Source organism: Nycticebus coucang, chromosome 20 (assembly GCF_027406575.1).
Source record: "Nycticebus coucang isolate mNycCou1 chromosome 20, mNycCou1.pri, whole genome shotgun sequence".
NCBI classification, from domain to species: Eukaryota; Metazoa; Chordata; class Mammalia; order Primates; family Lorisidae; genus Nycticebus; species Nycticebus coucang.
Genome location: NC_069799.1, coordinates 32,083,244 through 32,103,969, shown reverse-complemented (window position 1 = coordinate 32,103,969; position 20,726 = coordinate 32,083,244). Strand labels below are relative to the sequence as shown.

The window sequence follows — 20,726 nt, the reverse complement described above, 5'->3', positions numbered from 1 at the left end:
AAATCACTGTAGTCCCCTATGGAGGTGTAATAAATCACCATCTGATTTATACCTAAAGTGGGGTCTGAGTAGTTCTTCAGGTGACATGAGTATAACAGTTGGGAGGCATCTGCAAGGAGACACTGTAGAAAATATCCAAATCTACAGAAGAGACATAGGTCTGACATGGAGAACAAAGGAGACAGATGGACAGAACAAAGGAGACAGACAGACACAAAATCAGTCAGGCACAGAGCTACATCTGACCCCCACTCAGATGCTTTCCTGACCACGTCCCCGAAGGAATGAAAACTCTATCTTGGGATAGGTGGAGATGTATAAATCTCATTCCAGGTCACCCAAAAGGGGCCCATCACTAAGCCGTATGAGAAAATTGTGGAACCACGGGTATAGGCCCACTCAGATTCTATAGCCTCAGAGCCGTAGAGTCACATCCACTTTCACTCTCTCACTCATACATAACACAGAACATACAAAAACACAAAAACACAAAACCAAGACAAAACAACCTAACATACATACATACACATAACACAAAACACATGAAAGACACACAAAACCAGAACCAGAACAGCCTAATAGAGACTGCAAATACCCAGAATAGTCAAATAGAAGGCTACAGACACCCTCAATCTATGGCTGCGTCCAGCCTCTGGGTGTTCCAGAACAAACAGACTTACTGGTAAGGAATTCAGACCTGATGACTCTGTTAAGGGGCCCAAATTTAGTCTATTAATTTGGTAGGTTGGGGCAGGGGGACAGAGTCGGTCTTTCACCTGGGGCTGAGGAATTCTCAGAGGCTGCCCACTAGGAGAAAACTGGCTCTTGTGCCCTAGCCACAACCAGTGATCATAGCCCAGGTTAAAACCCAGGGACCTCGCTGGGACCTCCAGATGTTATGGGACAAGAAAAGACAACCTGGGTGGTGCCTGTGGCTCAGTGAGTAGGGCGCCGGGCCCATATACCGAGGGTGGTGGGTTCAAACCCAGCCCCGGCCAAACTGCAACAAAAAAATAGCCGGGCGTTGTGGCGGGCGCCTGTAGTCCCAGCTACTCGGGAGGCTGAGGCAAGGAAATCATGTAAGCCCAAGAGCTGGAGGTTGCTGTGAGCCGTGTAATGCCACGGTACTCTACTGAGGGTGGTAAAGTGAGATTCTGTCTCTACAAAAAAAAAAAAAAGAAAAGACAACCCATAAGGAGCCTTTATCTTCAAAACGCCCATAATGAGCCTTTATTTAGACGGGCCAGCCGGCTGCTTCTGCAAGTGTCAGAGAGATCAGGGGAGAGCAGCCCTGACCAGGGTTAATGCACAGCTACTGTAGGTTGGATGACGCAGCAAACAACCTGCAGGACTCCACAACCAGCTTGTACGGCACTTGCACTTACTTGGTTAAGCAAAATAATAGCTAGATACAAAACCATCTTTAACATCAATGGGGTCAGCATGACTTTATCCTACCTCTGTGTGTACCATGCAATTAGCAAGGCCTTAGCTGGGCGTTGTGGTGGGCGCCTGTAGTCCCAGCTACTTGGGAGGCTGAGACAAGAGAATCGCTTAAGCCCAGGAGTTGGAGGTTGCTGTGAGCTGTGTGAGGCCACAGCACTCTACCGAGGGCCATAAAGTGAGACTCTGTCTCTACAAAAAAAAAAAAATTGGCAAGGCCTTATCTTGTGTGTTTTCTTCAAGGCCTCACCCCATGTGTCCTCTGCTCAGCCTCCCCTCCCATCCCTGTTTCCTGGGGAAGGGGAATGGGAGAGCTGGGCCCCTGGCTCACCAGGCCATCATCTCAACCTGCTGGAGATCTAATGCCCTAGGGGCCGATCAGACCCCCAGTTCCACCCAAATGGTGGGAACCCCAGATTGATTGTACCTTGCCTTAGATGTCTCCCTGTGTAGGTACCTGTTCTTGCATGCCAGTTTCTCCTGGTGTTGGACTCCTTGAAGACCTGCCCAGGGGGTCCTTTCTCTGCCCACTTGAGGCATCCACACAGGGAGGCCAAACTGCCTCCCTGGCACGCTCAGTGGCTCACATCACCCAGGCTGATCAGGGGCCCCCACATGGGTGTCCAGAGGATTGGCAGCAACTACCAGGTGCATCTGAGCCTGTTCTCTCCTCAGGTGCTCTCGCTTCCAGGTCAGGGAACCAAAAATTTTGCAGGAAAACAAGGTCCAAAGGAGACAAAAAGCACCCAAACATCATGTTTACAAGAGGAAGGGCTTTATTCACTGGCTGAGAGCTTTGGCTTAGAAGAATTCCAAATGGACACATTCCCCCACTGGCCCTGACTTTCTCTTTTCATCTCTAGTCAAAAGGTTCCAACCCATAGGTACCTTTTTTCATTGGCCAGTTTGAATTAAGCAAGAGATTCTTTTCCAGCCCCCATAGAACTACAGGATTTCACAGAAGTGGAAATTCCCAAGTTTCAGGAAGTTTACAAATTCCCAAGGGCTGAGTCACCATGGAGAGTATCCTTGTGGTCTCCTTGAGAAGACCTGTTCTCTCAGACCTCACCCTTCTCTGGTCTCCTCTCTCACCAGTTCCTGCCTGTCAATTCCTCCCAGTGTTTGAATCCTTGAAGATCCACTGAGGGTGTTCTTTCTCTGCCCAGTTGAGGCATCAACACAGGAAGGCCAAGCTTCCTCCCTGGGAAGCTAAGTGGTTCCCATCACCCAGGCTGATCAGAGACCCCACGTGGGTGTCCAGAGGATTGGCGGCAACTATCAGGTGCATTCGAGCCTGTTCTCTCCTCAGGTGGGTTTGATTCCCAGTCAGGGAACCAAAAATGTTGCAGGAAGACAGGGCTCAATTGAGAGAAAGAGCACCCAAATACTATTTAAGAGGAAAAAAGGCTTTTATTTAGCTGGGGGAGCTAACATCAGAGAAGAATTCAAAATAGTGGTGCTGCTGGACTGGCTTGGACTTTCCCTGTTCATCTCCAGCCAAAAAGTTCCAAGCCACAGGTAAATTTCTCATTGGTCAGTTTGAATCGGAAGATGCTGTTCCAGCCCCCACAGAACTGCAGGAGTTCACTAAAGTGGAAATTTCCAGGTTCCAGGAAGTTAAGTCTACAAATTCCTAAGAACTGATTCACCATGGAGAGGATCCTGAAGGTATCTTTGTGGTCTTCTTGAGAAGACCTCACTCTTCCTGGGTGTCCTCTCTTCATGTAAGTTCCTCCGGGGGAAATAAAAGTTTCCACCTCCTCTCATTTCATTTTTTCTGCAGGTATCCTAATGATTTCAGAAGATTTACAATTCGACTTAAAAACACAAAAACTAACAAAATGACTACCTAAACTGAGGAAAACAAATTAAAATGTGCTCATATTTACTGACAGAATCAGAAGGATATCATATGTTAATTAGACTCTACCAATTTTTGAATGTAAGAAAAGAATGTAATCCCAAAACCAGGCTCTCCCCTTAGGAAAACAAAGAGCCGCTTTTCACAAATTATTCTGCAAAAAATACACCCCTTCCCTGGCAGCACCTATGGCTCAGTGGGTAGGACACCAGCCCCATATACCAAGGGTGGTAGGTTCCAGCCCAGCCCTCGCCGCTAAAACAGCAGTAACAACTGCAACCAAAAAATAGCCAGGCATTGTAGCAGATGCCTATAGTCCCAGTCACTCAGGAGGCTGAGACAAGAGAATCACTTAAGCCCAAGAGTTTGAGGATGCTCTGAGCTGTGCCCCACCGCACTCTACCAAGGGTCACAAAGTGAGACTCTGTTGAAAAAAAAAAAATACACCCCTTCCAGCAGCCGCCCTCCAGGAAGTGGGTGTCCCCAACCCCAGAGAGCAGTGGGGTGGCCTCCCCTTCCAGCTTTCAGGCTGGCAAACCCTGGGTCCCCAGGCAGAGGTACAAGGTGGGGGCTGGGGCCAGCATGAGCCAGGTCTGGGTCGGGCTCTGAGAGTCCCAGACACCGTGAGGGGCTTGGATCCCAGGATGTTCCTGAGAAAAATTTGGCTGGAGAGAGGGTACCAGCTCTAGAAAATTTGCTTTGCTGCCGGTGGGGGGAGGCTCAATAGCAGGCAGGGGAGGTAACATGACACAGAGGAGGCAGCCAGAGCCAGGCAGTTCTGGACCCTTGGGTAGCTCAGATGGCCAGCTGGAATTCTGAGAGGTCAGGTAGCAGGAGCCAGGCTGCCGTGCTTCTGCCCCTGCATGCACCCAGCTCAGGAGTCAGCTGCCCTTCTCTTCCTCCTGCAGTCCCCGAAGCACACCCTCCTCCTGCAGGTGCCTTAAGGAGAGGTGGAGAGTGTTGTGCAAGGGATCATCGAGTGACTGGCATCACAAGTGTAAAGCCCACTCCTGAAATGGTATGAAAGCAAGAAAAGGCTACAAGTCCATGATGGCAAGTAGCGATATTTTTTGTTTCTAGCCAGCTTAAATAGCCAGCTAGTCACGTACACACTGTTCATCTATAATCACACAATAGCTTTACAAAACATATGGTAAAATCCAATTAATTGTTTCTTGGTGCCTGTGGATTAACTAATATATTTTTCTAACCCAAAACAACTATCTCATGAGTCATATGTTAGCTCGTGAGCCGATATGCCACAAGACCACAAAAAAAGAGTAGATTGTTCCTTAAAAATCTCTGGAAACCCATAACAACCTGAGGGGTAGAAACTTAGTATCTCGCTTAACCATGGTGCGTCGGCCATTCAGCCTATTGATTACATGACTTGCATGCATCAGCCTCTGGGCTGTATCTCTGGGAGTGGAGTTTTTGCTCCAATGCCCCCAAGCTTAACAGACACATTCTGAGTTTTCCAGGCCTACAACGAAACCTAGGGCAGCAAAAAATCTACACTGCTTTTCTCAGGCCACTTGGGCACAGAGCATATAGGCTTTTAGCCTATATCTCCCTTTCTTCTTCTGACAAGTGGCATTTAAATCGGTCATCATCAAAGCAAAAACAGCTGCGTGTCTTTCATTACCTTTCCTATTCTCATTAACTCTTCTACAAATAATATATAAAATGAAACCTAAAATTAATAATAAAGCAAATGAACCAACAGAACTTCCAAGAAGCCCATGTATTTTAGGCATGGGATTCATTTGTTCAATGCCATCAGCAATATCCTGTAAAATTTGATCACCATCTATCTTTTGTAACTTATTTTGGAAAGTAGAATACACTTCATGTTGCAATTCTACAGTTTCATCAGTCAAAGTCTCATGATTTAACAAATGCTTTTTAACTTTCTCCCAGGGAAACTTAGTTGTGTTATACATGACAGGGATTATACAAAATGTTGTCATATAACAATCACATTTAAGCCTGACTAGTTTTTTTAAGCTAACCAATTCATCTCTAAGCATTACAACAGCTTGTTCAAGATCTGATATCTCATTATACAATTCTGTGTCTGTCTGTTTTTGAACAGTCCATAATTGTTCAGAGTTCTTATGCCAATCAGCCACAAAGTTCTGTGTTTTGACCTCTTGAGTCAGTGTAATACCAGCCGTGGCAACGGTAGCAGTCACAGCGATGATCCTCAAGATGACAGCTATCAGCAGCCCAATAAAATGCTTGCTTCTCTTTAAAATGCGATCTGCTAGCAACTGCAACACTGACAAGGCAGGTGTTCTGCCACTGATGAGTTAGGTTGCCTGGAAGCCACACGCCAATGCATGCCCATAGCAAATACATCTGTTTCTTAGAAGGATCAAAACTGACAGAATTATTCATACAAGTGAACATTTGACATTTTGGACAAAAAAGTTCTCTCATGGCTTTATTCCAAGTAATATTGCCTTTTAGCCACACAAAAGGCAATTGTAAACAAGCTTGAATATATCTTATTTCCTTTAGTTCAAATTTTATTTCGTATATTATTTTATTTTTAGACAAACCTCCTATCCAAGCTTTAAAGGCTGTAAAGCTGCAGCAGCTTTCCAAAGATGCATTTGTTTAGGATATGCAGTGATTCCTGGGGAGGGAGGTAAAAACCCTCCTGAATTCCAATCCATAGGATAATTACTTAATAGCACAATTGTATTATTATTACCAGTTAAAATTACAGTCATGGTAGCACTGTGAGATGACATAAGTTTGGCAATTGGTGGCTAATCAATAACTTCACCTTTACTAGTATTAACCAACGGAGAAGAAATTTGTCCTTTACACTTTGTCCAATGTATCCAATCTTTTACATCTAAGAAATAATGCATTCTACAAGGTGGAAGTTCAAGATTAGATAAAACATCATGATGTTGAAATTTAGCTAAAGAACTAGTGCTCAACATATACACTTCTTTTTTTATTTTTTGAGTTTAAATGCATTTTATTTTTAAACAACCTACATAACATGTTTTTCCTTAAAAACAATGCCTCCACTCCAAATAAATCTCAGTCAAAATAAATGAAGAGCTCAAGATGACATCAGTCCCATTTGTCTTAAGTCCTGGTATTGTGTGGATGACAAGCAGCAGCCAGTTATGATGACAGGTGATAGATCCAAAGTAATCGCCAAATTTGTTAACATTTTTCCATTTCTAAACCATCCTTAAAGAAAATCATATATGGGGTCACACAATCCTCATGGTAGTCCAGGAGAGCAACCATATCATCTGGATTCATGTTTTCACCAATAAAGAACTGGTAGTTTTTGAAATTAGCCAGGATGTGCTTGATTTGTTCTGCAGCTCCTGTCATAAAAGGTTTTACTCTTTCTGGTCTCTGTTCTTCAAGTTTGCCTTTGATTGACTTCATGTAATCTTTGATGTACTTCTTGTAGGCTTCTTTTGTGAAGCTGGTTTCCTGCAAATGATGGTTCATGACAAAATCAACACCAGTGATAACTGTGCTTTGGGTACCTTTGCCCTCAGGTCCTTCAGCGGAAGCATTTCCACCAATGAGCGAGTCATCAATGTTACCCTCTGTCCTACTGACCATCTTCTCCTCCACCTCCAAGCATAGGCCATCTGAGATCTCTGGATCTTGTAAATGTCAGAGAATATCTCATCATGGCTGATGAGGTCCCAGTAGATAATCATGATGGTGGCTGAAGGGAGACAGAGGCAGTGCTAGCTTTGCAGGAGCCCGGAGCTCGGAGCTAGCACAGCGGAGCAGGAGTAGTGATTGTGGGGAAGGGGAAGTGGGCAGAAAAGCTACACTTCTTTTAAAACATTAGGCTCTTTGAGATGTTCTTGTGGCACACTAACTCAAGGTTGTACAGTCATAGTTAATGTGGCTGAGTTCCAAAACAAATAGGAGGGCCAGCCATACCAGTGATATAATTAGCTATTATGGTGCCCTCTTCCTCAGGTTTAAATGGACCCCTGCTGTCATAAGCTCTGGGAAGCCACACTAAGTCATTAACATACACAGGCACAGTAAGTTCCAGCCAACTAACTCCTCTTAATAATGGAGGATTGGGGACATAAGTCCAATATTCGAACTTTTGTCCAGAAGCCAGAGCAAGGATAATGGCTAACACAGCCAAAAAGAGATTGGCAGGTGTAAATTCTCGCTGGGTTTGCATAACTACCCGTTTAGCTTCATTACCCAGATGTTGTAGTTGCTCCATTGTTGCCAGTTTGGGATTCTTTATTTATTTATTTATTTATTTATTTTTTAAAAGTGAATATACAATTTATTTAACATTTAAACTTAATTAAGACATGTGCAATATGGCAATTTTACTGGGGATTTAACCCTACCTAGGATATGATTGCTTGCTGGGGCTTAGCACTAATTACTTTATTGAATAAATACAATACCAAACAAAATGCATTCAAATGCTTTCTAAAAAAAAAAAAATCAATTTTAAAGGCCTTTCTATTCAGGCTAATGACAAATACAATAAAGGCAGATATGCTAGTTTAACATAATTGGCTGATTTTATACAGCACTTATATCTTTTAGTCCACAAATATATTATGGCTGGTATAACCATTTCTACATAACTAGGAAATAAATTTCTAAGAAAGAAAGATTTTACAGACCCCATCTTTTATACCCACCCCAACAGTCTAACTCTAAAGAGGATAAAGCCAATGACTTTCCTCACAAGAGCTCATGACTAATGTCGCTTTGCTATCAAAATCTGTATTTCTGATCCATTATGAGCATTGAGACAAGATTCAATTATTCCCAAAGAAGCACAATGCACGTTGTGATCGCCTATTCAGCAACAGCGAGCACTGCATTCAAAACTATCTCATCCCAGGAATTAAATAAGGTCAGTCACATTCATGGACATTTCCTCCACTGTAGTATTGTAGAAAGTCTCAATGTCATGAAGAATCCTCTTGTCTTCTTCAGTAACAAAGTTTATAGCCACACCTTTCCTTTCCTCCCAAATCAACCCCCTCTGCCAATTCTGTGAATATAGTTTTCACGATTGGTAGGTAGGTCATAGTTTATAACCAAAGACAGTTGTTGCACATCAATCCCACGAGCCAACAAGTCAGTAGTGATCAGAACATGGCTTGACCCTGACCGGAACTCCCTCATGATGACATCTCTTTCCTTCTGGTCCATGTCACCATGCAGAGCAGACACTGTGAAGTCCCTGGCATGCATTTTCTCAGTGAGCCAGTCCACCTTGCGCCTTGTATTGAGAAAAATAAAAGCCTGTGTAATGGTTAGTTTCTCATACAAGTCACAAAGTGTATCCAACTTCCATTCCTCTCTTTCAACATTAATATAAAACTGTTTGATTCCTTCAAGGGTCAGTTCTTCCTTTTTCACCAGAATTCAAATTGGATCTCTCATGAATTTTTTGGTCACTTCCAACACATCAGTTGGCATTGTGGCAGAAAGCAACACAACCTGAATACTTGTATTTAATTTTTGGAAAATCTCATAGATTTGATCCTTAAACCCTCGGCTCAACATTTCATCTGCTTCATCCAAAACAAACATTTTGATCCATTTTGGAGAGAGGTATCTTCTGTTTAACACATCAAACACTCTCCCTGGTGTACCAATTACAATATGTGGTGCTTCAGCCTGAAGTTTTTGCATTTCATTTTGAACATTCGTTCCACCAATGCAAGCATGACAAGTTGCTCCCATATAGTCTCCAAGTGCCAGAATTACCTTTTGGATCTGTTGAGCCAGTTCTCTGGTGGGAGCCAATACTAGTGCTTGGGTCTCTTTGAACTCAATCTCCAACTGTTGCAGGATGGAAATAGCAAATGTGGCTGTCTTGCCAGTACCTGACTGAGCATGAGCAATCACATCATACCCTTTAATACAAGGAATAATAGCTCTCTGCTGAATAGCAGAAGGCTTCTCAAAACCGTAAGCATAGATGCCCCGAAGAAGAGACTCCTTTAAATTCATATCATCAAAGTTATCAACAATCTCATTCCAGTTGCTCTCGATGACACCATCGGGGTCCATTCCCTCTGGGCCGCCATGTTCTCTGTTATAATCCACAGAGCCACCAGACATGATCCGAAAAACCACTCAGCGCCTGACTGGAAAGCTGCCAGTTTAGGATTCTTCCTGCGGTGGATTCCTCATCATATCTGCCTTTTGATCTTCTCGGTCAGAGACATTCTTTGAAACCGGGACATTGTCTCCCTCAGGCAATTTTTGTCTTTCCCCATTATTGACTGGAGCTTGACGTAGCTTCAAATTCCTATCTGGAACCCAAAGTGTAGTATTTCCTGTAGAAATATAAGCATAACCTCTTCCCCAACATATAACATTAGCTGGGACCCACTCATTTGTTAAATGGTCCTTATAGTAAACTGATTGATTTAGGGGTGGTGACGTTACAGTTATCCAATTTTTAAAAGCAGGTGTTTCATCTTCTTCATTTAAATTTTAAAAATTTAAAGTAAAAAGAGCTGAAGATATTCTATTTCTGGGGGATATAGTATAACTCTCTCCCCCTTTCTTTTGCTTAATTAAAATTTCTTTTAATGTTCTACTTTGTCTTTCAATAATAGCTTGACCTGTTCTGTTACTAGGAATGCCAGTAGTACGTTTTATTTATGTAATTTAAAATAGCTCTGGCATTTTTTAGATATGTAAGCAGATCCATTATCTGTTTTTATTGTTGATGGCTTTCCCATAACTGTAAATGCTTCTAGGAGATGGGTTATAATGGCATCAGCTTTTTCTGATGTTAATGCAGATGCCCAAGAGAAATGGGAATAAGTATCTACAGAATGATGAATATATTTCAGTTTCCCAAATTCTGGAAACTGAGTTACATCCACTTGTCACAATTGGTTGGATTGTAGACCTCTAGGATTTACTCCTGTTGGCAAATGAGGGGCAGTTAATGGTTTACACCTAGTATATGATCGAATGATCACCTTTGCTGATTGCCATGAAATATCATGTCTTCTTTTCATGCCTTAGCATTACTATGATATAAAGCATGTTCTTGTTGAGCTGTAATTATAGATCAAATTAATTGATCTACTGCTTGATTTCCTTCAGCTTTGGGTCCTGGTAAATCAGAATGAGCTCGAACATGTGTAATATGTAAAGGAAATTTGCAATTTCTAATTAATTGTCATAATGAAAGGAACAACATATTAAGCTCCTCTGTATTAGGTGGCAAAGTAATTGTTTTAATTTTTTGAAGAATCTGGACTGAATATACTGAGTCACTTACTAAGTTCAAAGGATGATCAGCATAATCAGTTAATAACATAATAATAGCACATAACTCAGCTTTTTGTACAGATGTATAAGGAAACTGTTGTACCTTTTGAGTGTTAGGGCCTATCTTTCCAGAAATTCCAAATCTGTTAGCATCAGTATAAATAATTTGTGCATCTGGTATGGGTTCAAATTTAAAAATTTTTGGCAAAATCCAAGAATTATTTTTAAGAAGTTGAATTCTCTTATCTTGGGGATAATGATTATCAATCATACCTAAATAATCAGACAAAGCAATCTGCCACTCAGTATTAAGCATTAATAAATCATTAATTTGATTGTTGGTTAGTGTTACCACTATTTTGGGGGGGTAACTGTCTAAGTCTTTGCCTGCCTTTTAAAATTAGAGCAGCCATTTTGTAAATATAAGTTTTTTGTAGCTTTTTTAGGTAAAAAGCACCATTCAACAAATGCCATAACTTGAACTATTAGTCCAGTTGGTGAATGGACAGAAGGAAACACAAAAATATAAAAATTATCAATTTCTGAAATAGGATTTAATTGAGTACCTTGAATATACTGTTCTATCCATTGTAATTCTTTTTTTGCTTCTGGAGTTAAACTTCTAGAAATATTTAAATTAGGATCACCTTCTAAAAGTGAAAAAAGGTTTTTAAGTGCATAAGTAGTTATACCTAAAGTTGGTCTAATCCAATTAATATCACCTAATAATTTTTGAAAGTCATTAAGAGTCTATAAAGAATCTCTACGAATTTGAACTCTCTGAGAGATTATATTTTGAGATGTAATTTTATATCCTAGATATTCCCATGGTTCCTGAGTTTGAATTTTATCCTCTGATATTTGTAAACCATATTCCTTAAATTTTCTTAGAGCACTTTGAAACATTTCTTGCAGTATTTTTGAATAAGGATGAGCAAATGAAATATTCTGGCTCTCTTACGGGCATAGGGAGTATGGGGTTATAACACATATTAAGCATAATATTCTTAGCTACATTTGAAATGGTAGGAATAGTTAACACAGCACATCACTGTTGTAACAAGTCTCTTCGCCATACGGAGACAGCAATTGGGGCTATGTATGGATGCAAACTGTATGCCTCACCATCAGGGCCTTTGCATTTTAATTGAACAGAACTTTGTTCTGTGTTTGTCATTGTGCCTAAGCCAATAAAGTTTGCTTTTACCTTGGTTTTTGCCCAATTTTCTGGCCACATGTAAGAGGCAATGATTGAGATGTCTGCTCCAGTGTCTACAAGACCTTTTATTTGCACATTGTCCTTAAAGTACACAGTGCATAGAGGACGTGAATCATTTAAGAAAGTATGCCAAAAGACCTGTTCTCCTGTACTACCAAAGCCTCCTTCCCTGGTTATGGGAGTGGCTTTTCCTTTATAATACAGTAGTATAAGAATCTGAGCAACCTGCTGCCCTGCAGACAGCTGGATAGGCTTATTAGCTGAAGCCATAATTGAATTTCTCCTGTATAATCTGCATCAGTTACTCCTAAATGAACATTGAGTCTTTCCATAGTAAGGCTACTTCTTCCTAAAATTAGACTTACAGTACCTATTGGAATAGGGCCATAAACTCCTGCAGGCAGTTTCTTAGGAGAATCTGTAGGACTGATGTTAACCTCTGATAAAACAGATAAATCTAAAGCAGAACTTTCTTGCATTGCATGAAACAAATGCTCTACCTGCATTTTCTTTATTGAGTTTGCTGTTTGTTCATCTGAGCATAAGCAAGTCCATTGCTCACGGGGAACTGAGTTGGTCAGGGGTGGGGGGAAAGCTCATGTTGTTTGATTCTTGGCCCTGAGCTGAGCCCAGACAAAAGTTTCCCTGGTTCTGTTCAGACTCTGTAGTTTCTTTTGGTTTTAAAAGATTATCTACCATAAGAATGGTCACTTCATATTTGTTAAGGGTAATACTCAATATGATGAAATCTCAATTATTAATATCTATGCACCCAACCATAATGCACCTCAATTTATAAGAGAAACTCTAACAGACATGAGCAACTTGATTTCCTCCAGCTCCATAATAGTCGGAGATTTCAACACTCCTTTGGCAGTGTTGGATCGATCCTCTAACAAGAAGCTGAGCAAAGAAATCTTAGATTTAAACCTAACCATCCAACATTTGGATTTAGCGGACATCTACAGAACATTTCATCCCCAAAAAACTGAATACACATACTTCTCATCAGCCCAAGGAACTTACTTCAAAATCGATCACATCTTCCCAGACTGTGGTCACAAGTTGGTTAGGTCACAAGTGTAACCTCAGTAAATTTAAAGGAATAGATATTATTCCATGCATCTTCTCAGACCACTATGGAATAAAACTTGAGCTGAGTAACAACAGGAATCTGCATATTCATACAAAAACATGGAAGTTAAATAACCTTATGCTGAATGATAGCTGGGTCAGAGATGAGACTAAGAAAGAAATCGCCAACTTTTTGGAACAAAACAACAATGAAGACACGAACTATCAGAACCTCTGGGACACCGCAAAGGCAGTTCTAAGAGGGAAATTTATAGCACTGCAAGCCTTCCTCAAGAGAACGGAAAGAGAGGAAATTAACAACTTAATGGGACATCTCAAGCAACTAAAAAAGAAAGAACATTCCAACCCCAAACCCAGTAGAAGAAAAGAAATAACCAAAATTAGAGCAGAATTAAATGAAATTGAAAACAAAAGAATAATACAACAGATCGATAAATCAAAAAGTTGTTTTTTTGGGGCGGCGCCTGTGGCTCAAGGAGTAGGGCGCCGGTCCCATATGCTGGAGGTGGCAGGTTCAAACCCAGCCCCGGCCAAAAAAAAAAAAAAAAGAAATAGTTGTTTTTTTGAAAACGTCAATAAAATAGATAAACCTTTGGCCAACCTAATCAGGACAAAAAGAGTAAAATCTCTAATCTCATCAATCAGAAACAACAAAGACGAAATAACAACAGACTCCTCAGAAATCAAAAAAATCCTCAATGAATATTACAAAAAACTGTATTCTCAGAAATATGAAAATCTGAAGGAAATTGACCGATACTTGGAAGCTCGTCACCTTCCAAGACTTATCCAGAATCAAGAGGAAATGTTGAACAGGCCCATATCAAGTTCGGAAATAGCATCAACCATACAAAACCTCCCCAAAAAGAAAAGCCCGGGACCAGATGGTTTCATGTCAGAATTCTACCAAAACTTTAAAGAGGAATTAGTACCTATATTACTCAACCTGTTCCAAAATGTAGAAAAAGAAGGAAGACTACCCAACACGTTCTATGAAGCAAACATCACCCTGATCCCCAAACCAGGAAAAGACCCAACAAGAAAAGAAAATTATAGACCAATATCACTAATGAATATAAATGCAAAAATATTCAACAAGATCCTAACAAACAGAATCCAGCAACACATCAAACAAATTATACATCATGACCAAGTCGGTTTTATCCCAGGGTCTCAAGGCTGGTTCAATATACATAAATCTATAAATGTAATCCAGCACATAAACAAATTAAAAAACAAAGACCATATGATTCTCTCAATCGATGCAGAAAAAGCTTTTGATAATATCCAGCATCCCTTCATGATCAGAATACTTAAGAAAATCAGTATAGAAGGGACATTTCTTAAACTGATAGAGACCACCTACAGCAAACCCACAGCCAATATCACATTGAATGGGGTTAAATTGGAATCATTTTCACTCAGATCAGGAACCAGACAAGGCTGCCCATTGTCTCCATTGCTTTTCAACATTGTAATGGAAGTTTTAGCCACCGCAATTAGGGAAGAAAAGGCGATCAAGGGTATCCACATAGGGTCAGAAGAGATCAAACTTTCGCTCTTCGCAGATGATATGATTGTATATCTGCAAAACACTAGGGACTCCACTACAAAACTCTTAGAAGGAATACAGCAGCATCTCAGGTTACAAAATCAACATTCATAAATCGGTAGCCTTTATATATACCAACAATAGTCAAGTTGAAAAAACAGTTAAGGACTCTATCCCATTCACAGTAGTGCCAAAGAAGATGAAATATTTGGGAATTTATCTAACAAAGGACGTGAAAGATCTCTATAAAAAGAACTATGAAACTCTAAGAAAAGAAAAAGCTGAAAATATTAACAAATGGAAAAACATATCATGCTCATGGCTGGGAAGAATCAACATTGTTAAAATGTCCATACTACCCAAAGCAATATATAATTTCAATGCAATCCCTATTAAAGTTCCGCTGTTATACTTTAAAGATCTTGAAAAAACAATACTTCATTTTATATGGAATCAGAAAAAACCTTGAATAGCCAAGACATTACTCAGAAATAAAAACAAAGCAGGAGGAATTAGGCTACCAGACCTCAGACTATACTACAAATCGATAGTGATCAAAACAGCATGGTATTGGCACAACAACAGAGAAGTAGATGTCTGGAACAGAATAGAGAACCAAGAGATGTACCCAGCTATTTACCATTATTTAATCTTTGACAAGCCAATTAAAAATATTCAGTGGGGAAAAGATTCCCTATTTAACAAATGGTGCTGGGTGAACTGGCTGGCAACCTGTAGAAGACTGAAACTGGACCCACACCTTTCACCATTAACTAAGATAGACTCTCACTGGATCAAAGATTTAAATTTAAGACATGAAACTATAAAGATACTAGAGGAGAGTGCAGGGAAAACCCTTGAAGAAATCAGTCTGGGCGAGTATTTTATAAGGAGGACCCCCTGGGCAATTGAAGCAGCTTCAAAAATACACTCCTGGGACTTGATCAAACTAAAAAGCTTCTGCACAGCCAAGAACACAGCAAGTAAAGCAAGCAAACAGCCCTCAGAATGGGAGAAGATATTTGCAGGTTATGTCTCCGACAAAGGTTTAATAACCAGAATCCACAGAGAACTCAAACGCATTAGCAAGAATAGAACAGGGATCCCATTTCAGGCTGGGCAAGGGATTTGAAGAGAAACTTCTCTGCAAAAGACAGGTGCATGGCCTTCAGACATATGAAAAAATGCTCATCATCTTTAATCATCAGAGAAATGCAAATCAAAACTACTTTGAGATACCATCTAACTCCAGTGAGACTAGCCTATATCACAAAATCCCAAGACCAGAGATGTTGGCACAGATGTGGACAAAAGGGAACACTTTTGCACTGCTGGTGGGAATGCAAATTAATACATTCCTTTTGGAAAAAGATATGGAGAACACTTAGAGATCTAAAAATTCAATCCTGTAATCCCTCTACTAGGCATATACCCAGAAGACCAAAAATCACATCATAACAAAGATATTTGTACCAGAATGTTTATTGCAGCCCAATTCATAATTGCTAAGTCATGGAAGAAGTCCAAGTGCCCATCGATCCATGAATGGATTAATAAATTGTGGTATATGTACACCATGGAATATTATGCAGCCTTAAAGAAAGATGGAGACTTTACCTCTTTCATGTTTACATGGATGGAGCTGGAACATATTCTTCTTAGTAAAGTATCTCAAAAATGGAAGAAAAAGTACCCAATGTACTCAGCCCTACTATGAAACTAATTTAGGGTTTTCACATGAAAGCTATATCCCAGTTACAACCTAAGAATAGGGGAAGAGGGAAAGGGAGGGGATGGAGGGGGGAGGTGGGATTACACCAGCGGTGCATCTTACAAGGGTATATGTGAAACTTGGTAAACGGTCTGTGAAGCTAGTGAATGATGCCCCATGAATATATCAATGTACACAGCTATGATTTAATAAAAATAAATAAATAAATAAATAAAAGATTACCATCTTTGTCTCTAACTGACCGACATTCATTAGTCCAGTGCCTTCCTTTACCAAACCGGCAACATAAGCTTGAAGGTTTACTTTCTTCCTTCTTTCCTTTTCTACACTCTTTTCTGGTGTGGCCAGGTTTTCCACAATTAAAACATTTTTTTTTTTTTTTTTTGCTTATTTGCAGGGAAGAAGCAATGGCTGTAGCAGTAGCGGTAGCCTGCAGGTTGGCTTGGAAATTTCCCGAACCGACCTCTCTGTAAGCTCACAGGTATTGTTCAATGGTCACATTTTCTTGGTTTTTAGTTCTTGCCAGCACTTGGCAGTGTTGGCATTTTCAAATGCCAATTGCAGTAAAAGCATTCGGCAAGCCTGTGCTCCTGGGACTGAGCATTTTATGGCAGTTTGTAGACAAGCTACAAATTCTGCATAAGGCTCATTATTGCTCAGCATTATTTTTGTGAAAAACTGATGAACTCCCTCCTTATCTTTTAATCTTTGCCATGCCCTAATGCATACATCCTTAACTTGGATTAATATATCTTGTGGAAGTCCTAATTGAATACACACCGCATCTACTTCACCTGATCCAGTTAATTGATTAACAGAAGCCCTTGTACGGCAAGGCTGTAATTTAGCTTCCTCCATCCACCATGCTTTAAATTGCTTAATGTGGTTTTGGCTAAAGTTTCCCAATCAACAGGAAGAATAGAATGATCAGCACAATAAGAATTTAGAATTCCAATTACATACAGGGAAGTGGGACCATAAGCATGAACTGCATCTTTCCTGGTCCTTAAAGATTTTAATTCAATTTGAATATGCACTGCCATCAGCTTGAATTTCTCGTATTACTGGAAAAGCCACCACACCTTCCTCACTCAGAGGTTTTACTTCTGTGGAGGAAATTGGTGGCTCATTGAGAATCTGTACTTCAGAAGACTCAATAGGGAAATTATATTTAGCAACAAACCTTGAGTCCATGGCATTATGCTATATGGGATAAATGCCTGGTGGACCAGAACGATACCACGGGCCATCTCTCCATTTTAAAAGAGCTGAAGGGTCTGGTGGGGCCGTAGGGCAAGGCTGATAGGGAGGTGCCGCAGAGCAGACAGAACTTGCCCTTGGACCTCCCAGCTGAGCTCCCTTCTTTTCTATTGCAGCCACACATTTATTTATGTCCTGAAAGCCTTCAGCTATCATTTTTTAAAGATGTTCAAAGTTGCTTTCTACAGTAACTTCGTTTATAGGTGGGCAACTTTCTGAGTCACTATCAAAACTAAATCACCAGGAGTAGAGAGTTTCTGAACAGGTGTAACTACGTGGTCTGGCTCAGGAGTTCTCATCGACCCGTCCTATATTGGTTGCTCTGGGATCTCTGTTTCCTCCCCTGGCACTGCCAGTGGGGAGTGGGGGGGGGGGAATCCTCCACTTCAGAGGCAGATGCCTCTGAGCATGACTGAAATGTCTCTGATGCCAAAGTGACCAAGTGATAAGCATCCCAAACATCTCTACTAATAAATTCTCTCTTCTGGTGAGCTCTCTTGAAAGCCCTGCCTACAGGCTTCCACACTTTTAAATTTAATTGAACTTTTCTCTCTGGGGAAAACCAACAGCAATGTTTAACAACTACTAGAAACAGTTCCCAAAAGATTTTACTTTTAACTGGCATGTTTATGGATGATAAAAAAGTTTTTAAAAGAGCAACATACTGATCCTCCAAAGTAGCATTCTGTTGTAAGCTAAGATTATTCCCCATGTTTCTTGCTAATACCAGATGTTCTGCGTACTCACAGCATGACAAGAAAACCGTCTGCTTTCAGTGTTCTCAGTCTTACCTCAAGCAAATGCTAGAAACAGTCCACAGAGTTTCCAAAAGAAGGCGGCTGTCCTCCATTCTGGAGCTCGGAAGCTGCACACTCTAGTCCGATGTCCTCAGCGGATCCTGCTGACTATGCCAGAAATGTTGTGCCAGGTATCATGGAGTGACTGGCATCACAGGTATAAAGCCCGCTTCTGAAATGGTATGAAAGCAAGAAAGGGCTACAAGTCCATGGTGGCAAGTAGCGATATTCTTTATTTGTAGCCAGCTTAAATAGCCAGCTAGTGACCTACACACTGTTGATCTATAATCACACAATAGCTTTACAAAACATATGGTAAAATCGGATTAACTGTTTCTTGGCACCTGTTTATTAACTAATACACATTTTTCTTTTTTTTTTTTTTTTTTTTTTTTTGTAGAGACAGAGTCTCACTTCACTGCCCTCGGTAGAGTGCCGTGGCGTCACACGGCTCACAGCAACCTCCAACTCTTGGGCTTACACGATTCTCCTGCCTCAGCCTCCCGAGTAGCTGGGACTACAGGCGCCCGCCACAACGCCCGGCTATTTTTTGGTTGCAGTTTGGCCGGGGCTGGGTTTGAACCCGCCACCCTCGGCATATGGGGCCGGCGCCCCACCGACTGAGCCACAGGCGCCGCCCCTAATACACATTTTTCTAACCCAAAAGAACTATCACATCAGTCATATGTTAGCTGGTTTGCTCGTGATTGGATAAGCCACAAGACCACAAAGAAAGAGTAGATTGTTCCTTAAAATCTCTGGAAACCCATAACAACCTGAGGAGTAGAAACTTAGTAACTTGCTTAACCATGGTCCAGAGGCCGTTCAGCATATTGATTACATGACTTGCATGCATCAGCCTCTGGGGCTGTATGTCTGGGAGTGGAGTTTTTGCTCCAAAGCCCCCAGGCTTAACAGCCCCATTCCAAGGTTGCCAGGCCTACAACGAAACCTAGGGCAGAGAGAAATCTAAACTGCTTTTCTCAGGTCACTTGGGCACAGAGCACATAGGCTTTTAGCCTATAGGAGGGGTGTGGGGTTCAGCCTACTGACACCACAGCCTGAGCACTTGCGGCCCCTCATGGGCGCCTGCGCCTGGCAGTGGTTGTTGTGGGCTGCACCGCCTCAGAACCGCTGGGCAGGGAGTAGAGTGTTCCGGGAAGACACACAGAGGAGGACCAGGGAGGGGCCGCAGCAGTGCACGCAGAGGCTCAGGGACACGAACGTGCCTGGTGGGAAGAGATTGCTGGGTGTGAGTGTCACCACTGGACCGCTCCACGCATTGCTGTCGCTTCTCCTCCCTGAAGATGGGAGCATAGCGGGTGCAACTAATTTTTGGGGCACTTGGAGCCTCAGGGCTACCATCCAAAGACAAAGCAGCAGCTGGGGAACAAGCCTGGGAGCAGCATCAGCGACCCCTGCCCCTTGCCACGGTTACTGGCCAGCCTTAGTCAAAGGTAGAGGATGGACTTTGGACGGTGTGTGAGCGTCAGCTGAAGACGGCCCCTGCTCCCCTACCCAGATGAGATGGCACCCCCCGGAGCCACTATTTCTCCCCCTGCTTTCAGACCTGGTGTTCTCAAGAATTCGTCCATGGGGCTGCTGTGGCAAAGCCAGATCAAGGATATCCCAGGGATAAGGAGCCACTGGAGGTCAAGTCCCTGTGGGACGTTGAGGGTCTAAGAGGGGCCACCAGCTCCACATGGTGTAGGCGCTATGGTCCCCACGGCTCCCTGATAAACAGGGTGAGCGCTCCTGGTTTACATGAAGAGAAGGGGCCTAGAGGGCAACTGCCAGAAGTCCTCCCTTGCGGACGGTCATCTCCCTGCCTGGAACAGGGAACACAGGTACCTCAATCTTCAGCCTGCCAGCAGAGAACAAAGAAGCCCTGGCCTAGTGAGCAGGGGGTTGGGGGAGGGAAGGGTTTAGGAGGGAGCAAGCAAGGAATGGGGCCGCCTCTCTTGGGAATTGGAAAGTCTGCCTGGATCGCTGGGGTTCCAGGCGACCAGTTGCCCACCCATGTGTCAGTGCCTGCCTGGTACCTCAGTTTCCTCACCTGAGAGGCCCTATAATGGCAGCCTTCTTTCAATGATCAGACTTACTCGGGGTAAGTCTTCAGCCTGCCGGTCCAAGTGGGGAAACAAGCATGGAGGCAGGAAGCTTCACGACTTTTGCTCTTGGCTTCAGGGGCCCTTCCTGGCGCCTCCCCCGTTTCCTTAGGCTCTCTGAAACCATGTATCTGGCAACAGTTGCTGTACCTCAGACAGCTGCAAGAAACTTCAGGTGTGTCCAAAACCAGAAGGCTTTGTTCCCTCACCCTAGATGCTTGCCACCCCAAAATTCAAATCCCCTGGCGTGGCCAGCTTCCGAGAGGAGGCTGAATTTGCTGCTTTTTTCCCTGAGGTTAACCCAAGGTCCTTTTTATGCTGCAGTGCTCCACCTCCATCCTATTGATACAGGATTCTAACACTCAGGGCTAGACA

The 20,726-nt window shown here is 42.1% G+C and overlaps 2 pseudogenes across 2 annotated transcripts; both read right to left on the bottom strand.

Annotated features, from left to right (window-relative positions):
- Positions 1-6,278: 6,278 nt before the first annotated feature.
- On the bottom strand, positions 6,279-7,011 carry LOC128572355 (translationally-controlled tumor protein-like; annotated as a pseudogene). The gene has a single exon (XR_008376183.1). The product of XR_008376183.1 is annotated as a translationally-controlled tumor protein-like (transcript).
- A 903-nt stretch (positions 7,012-7,914) lies between these two features.
- Positions 7,915-9,450, bottom strand: LOC128572353 (eukaryotic initiation factor 4A-II-like; annotated as a pseudogene). Its single transcript, XR_008376182.1, has one exon. The product of XR_008376182.1 is annotated as a eukaryotic initiation factor 4A-II-like (transcript).
- Between the last annotated feature and the right edge of the window lie 11,276 nt (positions 9,451-20,726).